Source organism: Hippopotamus amphibius, chromosome 10 (genome assembly GCF_030028045.1).
Source record: "Hippopotamus amphibius kiboko isolate mHipAmp2 chromosome 10, mHipAmp2.hap2, whole genome shotgun sequence".
In the NCBI taxonomy this organism is placed as follows: domain Eukaryota; kingdom Metazoa; phylum Chordata; class Mammalia; order Artiodactyla; family Hippopotamidae; genus Hippopotamus; species Hippopotamus amphibius.
In genome coordinates, this window is record NC_080195.1 from 65,600,221 (window position 1) to 65,610,160 (window position 9,940).

The window sequence follows — 9,940 nt, forward strand, 5'->3', positions numbered from 1 at the left end:
TTCCAATAAGAGGAATAGTGGATGTCCTTGTTATGTCTCTGTGTGTGTCTTCAGAGGTGAAGAGCAGAAAATTTCATCTGTGTGAACTGGAAAGGACATTAACTATAACTTTCAGTTTATGTAACACCTTGCTCCTGAATTCATACTCTGAGTATTCCAGAGATTAAGAGCTGAAAAATGTTCAGAAAGTAAGCAAAAGAGACCTATTTGCATAAATACTGTTTCGTCAGAGGTAGACTTTCCAAGAGATTACTTCAGTCACATGCTCAGGTCTTCAGGAAACCTGATTTGGTTCTTGTCTGAGCAAGCCTAGAGTGACTCTTTTAAGGCTGGGTGGCCCTCAGGTATGACACATTGCACTATATCCAGACCCCTTTTACAATGTTATTATCTCCCCTACTGGTTTAATTTATGTATTGAATTTTACTTTCCAGGGTGCAATATGGCTAATTACTTGATAACTGCAGAACTTTATACATGAAATTTTTGCTTCTATAATTTGTGGCATATTAAGTATAATAATGTACATTTAATTTCCTCAAAAAAAGATAATTATGCTAATAGAATTATTTGAATAAAAATTTGTACTTTGTGCTGGATTATGATCTCTACCTACTAATTTATATTAATACAAGTCAGTAAGGAATTTTTAATAAGCCACTTCAGTCCTGGGCAGGCAGGTCTGGGAACATCGTATAAGCTCCCCCCCCTCCCTTAACATCCTGGGGAGAAAGGGGTGTCCCACAGTTCTGGAGGGCCAGAATTCCTATTAGATAAAGGTTCATGGGGAATGTTGTCTAGCTCTAAATTGTAAAACAGACAATTTGGGTGTATGGACTTTGGTGGAGGGAATAAACTAGTTTGTGGACATCTAAGAACAAAGACAGGTTCTTTGACAACAATTTTGTTTTCGTTATAAAAAGCCATCAGGAAGCGTGTGAGCGTTGTGTGGAAAGAGGTCTCAACTCTATTTCAGTATTTAAGGAAGAGTGGTTTTTAAGGTCACATTCAGGCTTCTAATAGGTTCTACATCACCATGGTAGAGTGTGGAGTTTGAGGGAGGGTGGAGATTAACATTAAGAACCAAGTACTTTGGATGGGTTGCTGCCATTTTTATTCATGTATTCTACATGAGAATTATCATTTTTTTCAAACTCCCATTGCTGTTATTTAAAAAATAAAACTACTCGTTTAGGGAAACATAGACTTCTAAGTCATCATTAGATTTGGAGTGTACAATTAATATGCTTGATTGGAAGACCAGTACTGATCACTAGTCACTGGAGCACTCATCCTCTGGAGGCAAGTTTGGTTGGATTTTATTGCTGCGTTATTAAGTGAATTTGGTTTGTGCTTAGAAACCCATGCCTATTTGTCCACTTACATGAATGCCATGACTAGGGAATGTGTAAATTTGCTCATACTTTTCTTTTTTGTTGTTGTTAATGCATTAAAATCTAGTGGTTTGGCAAATCTGCATATTATGTGCCCATTATGGAGTCTGCTAGTTGCCAGGTGCTTGTTACTTGTGATGGATTCTATGGTGGTAAAACCAGACTGGATGTCTGCCTGCATGGAGTTATTGGACATGCATTATCACAAATTTAAAGGGCTTAAAGTTGGAACTATGCACTATTTTTTCTGTCCATAAATGTAATAAGCTATTAGAACAACATCCAAACAATACAGAACTATAAAGAAAGAAAGCTTTGTATTAGGGCTACACATGGAGGTCATAACTAAGAGCAGGGATTTGAGATGTAGAATCAAAAAGATTCAGGTACACATCCTGCCTTGAACATGTATTAGTTCTGTGTCCTTGGGTAAGTCATTTTCATTCTCTAAGTCTTAGCTTCATCATCTTATAATGGAGACAGTTTTAATAGCTACCTAATAAGGTTGCTGTGGGAAGAAATGAAATTTTATATGCTTTAAGAAATGAAATTTAAAATTTTATATATGCTTATATATATATATTAGCAACACCTAGCACATAGTAGGCAAAGCATTCAATAATTAGTAGCTATTAATAATATAATAGTTGATGAACCACCTTAGTAACTCTCGTAGCAAATGTAACATACAGATACATCCTTGCATTTTTAAACAAATTATCTACCTCAACTCATTAGAAATGTATTACCCAATTTGTGGATAAAGCTCAAACCACTGCAAGAATTTGAAAAAAAGAAATTCCACCATCATGGTTCACTTTATTATGTAGAAGGTGCCACTGTGGTTCTTCAAAAGCGGACAATATGACTGGTGACTTTAAAAGCTTCAATTTTCTATAGGTAGAAATAAATTTTAGAATCAGAATGGTGATCAAAGACCTTATTTTCCAGATGAGAAAACAGGCAGAGAGATAAGAAAAGAAGGATGCTAAGACTTGTTTTGTTTTTTTCCCAATTATCTGTCCATAATTTAAAATTTGGAAGAAAAATATAATTTTCTTCAATACCCTTTAGACATTTGTTTAATTTCATTCAGTGCTCTTTAAATGCACAAAAGGTAAACCCAGGAAGAGTTGAGGTAAATCTGTGTAAACACAGTATGAATTTTAGTGACATTCTCATACCACTTGCTTGTGCTATTAAGATGTTTTAAATTTCGCCTCTTGTTCATAGGAAAACTCTTCCCTTTTACTCTTTGATGATATTTACTTTTGCTTTTTTTACACAAGATTTCCTATAAAAATCAGTGGTGGCACCAAGCCAAAATCTGAGACATTTCATGAAAGTAAGACTCATAGAATGCATTCTCAAAGTGTGTAGTCAAAATCATTGTTCTCTGATGAGGGATTTGGTGCTTTTATGTCAGCAGTGTTGGCCTTTCATCCTGCAAGTTCAATAATCTTTTTCATGAGTTTTGGCTTGTGTACCTGAGGACTGTTTGCCTATAAATTACATTATAAAATTAATACTACATTAATACTGAAGACAGTTGCTCTTGTGCTTCTGGGCCTTTGTGCTACAGTGAAAGCTAGTTATATTGTAGCTTATGGGAAATTCTGGGCTTTTAATAATATTTTCTTTGTCTAATGAGCTCACAAGAGATGTTACCTGTACTTTGGAAAATTATGGGTGTTTTATTAATTTTTCCTCTAAATTAGCCTACCTGAGGTTACTTTGTCCTTGGACAGTTAATTGTTCCTTTCTCTGTGTTGCCATAACACTCTGTTCACACCATTATTTTAGCATAGAACATTGTCTTGTAATTATATGTTTACATTATTTGTCTTCCCCACTAGACCTGGAACCAGTTTAAAGCAGAGAGCTAGCATCCTTTATTGTTAATAGACCAACATCTAATTTGGTGAGGATCCAGACTAGGCTTGGTATATGGTAGCACCATGTACTAATACATATTCCCAGAAGTTTGCTGTATTAGATATTTGTCATGAGTCTGGCTAAGGTTTTCATGGTAATAGGGTATGTCAGGAGAGATAGCAAGTTGAGAATTAGTATTTATTGAATGCCTATTGTTTGCACTATTTGTAAACTATCTCATTTAGTTGTCACACTAACACCTACAAAATAGTAGCATCTACGACTTAATTTTTAACATAGGAAGCTTTTACTCAGTACAGTTTAGAAATCTTCCCAATTTCATCAGGTCCTGAGGAATTAGGGCTTGAAAACATAACTTTAGCCCTCCAAAGCCATTATGCTATTATACAATCTTCTGGGCAGACATAAAGGATCAGGTCAAGGTTCAGGAGGGAATAAAAGAGTTAAAAACAGAGCCAAGAAACTTTCTAAAAGGACAGGGCACATCATAATCACAAGGAAGTAAAGTTTTACTCATAATATAATGGAAGGAAAAGGAATGTTCTATTTCAGGTCTTTAATGGCCATTTGTTCATTGATTGTTTGTTGCTGACTATGTGTCAAATATTATCCTGGGATATGGAGATTAATAAGAAATTGTCCCTGATTTCAAAAAGAGTTAACTACTTTCATGGAAGGAGATGGATGTTTAGTCAAATATATTTCTTGTTATAGGCATTTTAAGTATCTATGACAGCACGTGAAACAATATAGGAACGTATTTAAAAACATGAACATTGACATCAGACAGACCTGGATTCAAGTTCTGACCCCGTTATTCAAATAACTATAAAATCTTGGGCAGATTAGAAACACTTAGCATCAAATTCTTCAGTCGTAAAATCAGGAAAATAATATAAATTCACTCATATGACTATTCTTAAGCTTAATTTAAATGTATATCTTTTCACGTGAAAAGTGCCTATTATTAATTATTACTGTGTACAGAGTATACTAGGTAAACAAAGTTAAGTAGGCACTTACTAGGTAGACAAAACAGGAAAGAACTTTCAAAAGCTGCAGCTTATGAGAAAGGAAGGAGGTGGTTTTAGTTTTATTTTCTTTAAAAAAAACAAATGAAAGATTAGGAGCTTTCTGATAAGTAGCACACATTGGAATTATATAAGTTTCCCAAAGGCCAAGTCCCCTGCCAAGGAAATAGGAATGACTATGAAGACTTTTTCATATAACTAAGCTTCATATGCCTACATTTAGTTTGAGGATGACAAAGCATTTCTAGTTAAAATATTTGTAATCTTCCATGCATATAGAATTTAAATAAAATTGCCAGCAACTGTGTTGACAAATAGTATTCAGAAGAGTTTGTTTTTTTTGTTTTGTTTTGTTTTGTTTTTGCCCAGGAAAGTACAGAATGAACTAAATATTTCAAAAAAGAGTAGATAGTGGGTAGGTGGGCATACATTAGTCCAGTCATATCATGGCGTTGATGTGGCTGATTACCATGTATTCAAAATATCTATGATTAAACACATGCTTATTGAATCTATAAACTGTCTTCATTAAACACAATCCATTTTGTAGAATCCTTTAGATATGTATTTAGTACTTGATGCATGATCACACATTCACACTAATTTAAAGTTGAACTTGCAATGTAACCTAGTGCTGTTCCAAAGGCAACATGAATGTCCATCAACAGAAGAATGGATAAAGAAGATGTGGTACATATATGCAATGGAATATTACTCAGCCATAAAAAGGAATGAAATTGTGCAGAGACATGGTTGGACCTAGAGACTGTCATACAGAGTGAAGTGAGAAAGAAAAAAACAAATATTGTATAAAATTGCTTGTATGTGGAATCTAGAAAAATGATACAGATGAACTTATCTGCAAAGCAGAAATAGAGACACAGACATAGGGAACAAATGTATGGACACCAAGGGATGAGTTGGGAGATTGGGGTTGATATATATGCACTACTATGTATAAAATAGATAACTAATGAGAACCTACTGCCTAGCACAGGGAACTCTACTCAACGCTCTATGGTGACCTAAATGCGAAGGAAATTTAAAAAAGAGGAAATATATGTGTATGTGTAGTTGCTTCACTTTGCCATACAACAGAAAGTAACACAACAGTGTAAAGAATTATACTCCAATAAAAATTTTTAAAAAAGGCACCAAAAGAGTTACCATGTTTGATCAAGCAAAGCAAATATTTGGAATTCTTTTTTAGATGTCATACAATCTTTACTTGAAACAAGATGATCTTAACAACTTAGTTCTTGAATCTGGTTGATGTCTTCTCTGACCTTTCATAAGGTGTCTGTAGGAAGATCAATTCATGGACTTCCCTTAGGAGTTAGGCCTATTGTCCAATTGTTCAAAAGTATTAAAAAAATCTTTTTTCCCCCAAATGTAAGTTCAAAGTACCTTTTCTTTAGCTCTAGGGCACTGATCTTTTCCCTGCTATATTCGGAGATTGTGAATAACTCCCTGACTTCATTTATGTTTTTAACTTGAAGTTGTAGACTGTGATCAAGTGTCTACTAGTCATTTTTTGTGTGGCCTCCTAGAGAGATATGGTGCCCCCTCAGTATTTCTCTACTTTTATCAATCAACCTTTTTTGTCAGTTCTGCTACCTTTTCCCCTCCAGGTTTTTCTGTCCCTTTCATTAACCCGCAGGAGTTTGGTCTGTACCACAATATCCTTTCTGATTGTCACGCTAGGACTCGGTGGCTCTTGCTATTCATCTGCCACGCGGTCCCTTTGTCACGTAGCACTTGTATTGTAGCTCTACCAGCCGCATGTTTTTCTTTCTCTGTAATGCTAGTGATACTCAGGAGTTGGTTTAAGTGCTCACAGTCACATTCCAGAGCTACTCAGAATTACGTCTTTTCCTCAGGCTAAAATTCCGTTTGACCGGAGAAGGGAAATAGAGGTGATTTCATGCTTCTAAACTTGTTCCTTAGGTTTTATCGGGGCTGAGTTTGGAGGACCAGCAGGTTTCATTACACATTAATTGAAAGGGGAGATTTTTAAAATGATCATAGATTATTCTTTATGAATTCTCTCTTAGACTGTCATACATTCTGAATTTAGTAGATATTTGTGCAGCAGTTTATGTTCATGTAGTGTGTATAAGGCATTGGGTCAAATGCTGCAAGAATTAAAATTATTGGTAGGAAAACTGTTTTTCCATTTATTTATTAATTGTTTTTCTAGGGATGAAAATGTATTTGGGCTGATGGAGCCACATTCCTTCCCTAGTCAACTATGTAACCAATGCTACATTTGTTTGAGAGGTGGTATGTGAAATGGATAGTAGTCCAATTTAAGGCTCTATACCTGTTCAAATCCTGAATTCCCCACTTGTCTGACTTGCTTAAATCTTTTATTTTTCCTCTGTAAAACTGAGTATAATAATAATACCTATCTCATGATATTATTGAAGGTTTTTTAATGAGGTCATCTTTGTAAAACACTTAGTGCTTCCACAAAGGAAACACTCAGTAATGCTTGCTTTATTTATTTTGTGCTTGTAGGGGACACCTGCTATTTTGGCTGCCCAGAAATCATATATTCTTCTTACATGGAGGAGATCCCCAAATAAAAAAAAGCACAGAGGCCAAAAAGTCTGGCCCAGAGTGGAAAGAAGGGGGAAATAATCGCTTTTCTCACCTCCGGAAGTACAACCCTGTCTCCTGGGATTGACACAAAAGCACATAATAGGTTATAGATTGGTATCTGTAGTCACAGCGGAGATTATGAGACAGCAAAGTGAAATACCCAGGCCTGGCGGGGGATACTGTAGGGTTACACCTTTGTAGGCAGATGATTTCTTGGCTTCCTCAGACTCTCAACTGCCTCTTCAATTCAGAGAGACCCCCTGGTTCTGTCTGAGTTTCCTGTACCTTCATGGAAACTCTGAACAGACAGTAAGCCGGTGCAATGACAGGACTCATCTCATTCTTTGTTTTGTCTCTAAGGAATTGTTGTCCTTTGTTGCCTGCTGTCTAGTGTCTTGAATACCCATTATTTTTTCATATATCTTGTCTGTGTATTTTAGATGTTTCAGGTGGGAGGGTAAATCTGTTCTCTGATAGTTTTTCTTGACTGAAGTGGAAGTCTTAATCTAGTTTGACTCGAACACACAGATCCAAATCAAGGAACTTGGGTGAGACTAGGTTGTATACTGATGCCCTTTGTTTCTATCCATGTTCTGCAATATACTCACAAAAAATGACATTTTTGCACGAGCAGAATAGGTTTCTGTTGTATAACTCAGGTAACGGGAGGTTTTAAAAACTGGTGAGTATGGCCTCAGTTCTAATTGTGGGGCTGTATTTGGGTCTGTATTCCCCACTTAAATGTTGGGGAACTAGATTTGAAGTTGATTTAATAAATATTTCTTTCCAAATATTCATCTGGCATTCTGCCCTCCTTCCTTTACTGAAGAGGGTAGCTAGGTGATAATTTTAACTAATATATTTATTATTAAACATTTTATTTATACCTTTTCATAGTGATATGTTGACTCTATAAAATTGTGACAATACTTTGAGCTATTGATATGGGACATGAAGGGGGAACGTAGTTAATGTCATGGGTGCCACTGGAGGTTTCAATGAACATGACTTGACCTGAAATACAAAGTCATCAAGATGCTGACTGTGGTGTTATACCTGGTGTAGCATTCTCACTCTTCCGCTCTCAGACTATGAGGATTTTGTTAATCATTCTGTCTCTCACGTTCCTTATGTGTTTAATGGGGATCATAAGATTATGGTGAAGATGACATAAAGCTCAATAAATGGTATCTGTTATTATTTTCCACTCCTATTCCATTCTTATTTAGGAAAAATTATAAATCTTTCCACAATGTCACTCCATGGCATATCAAAGTATGGCTGCAAATTCCTTACAACAGCTTTGAGGTATTGCTGCAGTATCAAGATTACAGTGCAAAACAAGACCATGATCTTGATACTCCTCACTTATTTCTTTTTCTTTCTTATTTCTTATGTAGAAATTCTACCACACTAACGAATATTTGCTCTGTGTTGCCTTCATTTATTCATCGCATGCCTATTTCAAAGGCTCTTCAAACTTCGTTTCTCTAGCAGACACTCTTTCCTCACAGCTCACCAAAATATATCTCTTCTTTCATTCAGCTACTTCCTAAAATTGTATATTTTACCAAATACTTCACCAGCCTCTGCTAAGTTGAGACCTAGTAAATGATAAAGTTATCTCATCATTCATCACTTTTAATAATGTGAACGTCACTGATTTTTATATGCCTACCATTTGGTCTCCATATTTTAGTATTTTGCTTAATTATTTGGTTTGTTTTATTTCTTTAAAAATTTTTATTGAAGTATAGTTGATTTACAATGTTGTGTTACTTTCTGCTGTATAGCAAAGTGAATCAGTTATACATATACATGTGTCCACTTTTGTTTTAGATTTTATTCCCATATAGGTCATTACAGAGTATTGAGTAGAGTTTCCTATGCTATACAGTAGGTCCTTTTTAGTTATCTATTTTATATATAGTAGTGTGTATATGTCAATCTCAGACTCCCAATTTAGCCGTCCCCTCTTCCCCCCCGCCGATAACCATACATTTGTTTTTTACATCTGTGACTCTACTTCTGTTCTGTAAATAAGTTCACTTGTACCACTTTTTTAGATTCCACATATAAGCGACATCATGCAATATTTGTTCTTCTCTGTCTGACTTACTTCACTCCGTATGACAGTCTCTAGGTCCATCCATGTTGCTGCTCAGCCATAAAAAAGAATGAAATAATGCTATTTGATTTATTTTAAACACAGATTACTAAATATGTGTTTGTATAGTGCTATTTTAAAATAGGATTACAGGCTTTGGTAATTTTATTTAAGAAAAGCATTCTAGTTTAAAAATTCCATTATGATTTCCTTCTGTGTCTACCTCTATATCAGAAGATGAATAACAGTGAAAAAAAAAAGGCTGTGATGGAGCTTATCCCACTTACTTATTTAACTATTTTTTTGTTCTTTATTTAAGGAAATCTAGTTTGAAGAGAAACTGCATTTTCATTGAAAAATAATATTGAATGCCTATTGCTTGCTGTAGTTTCCCATGTTTTTTGTCATCACTCAGATTCTATAGGGTAATATATTATTTATATATTCATAAAAATAAAAAAATATATATTTTATTAGTCTAACCCAGTCTCTCCAAATAAATAAAGCAGCAATTAGAGCAAGAACAACAGAGCTGTCTAAGCGCTACCAGAAAGTAATATAGAGTCAATTGGTGTACACTCAAATCAAAACCAATGCATATTTGGAAATCTGAAACAGTACAAACTTGAAAATACATAAATTTGAATGTTTAATTGACTTACATTTATGCTACTTTTGTACTTCCATCTTATGTGAATTACGGGTTTTCAAAACATAGTGTTCCCATACTCTATTTTCTGTCATTCAATGAGGAGTCTTGGCTAAACCTACTAACCAGTATTCCTGACTAGCTCTCATTATGCATCTACAGTGATATGTGTTTATGGGCCATCAGCTATTCTACCGAATAATATTTTATGAAAGGTTGTATTTAAATAGACATTCTTGGTATTGGAATGTACTATAGC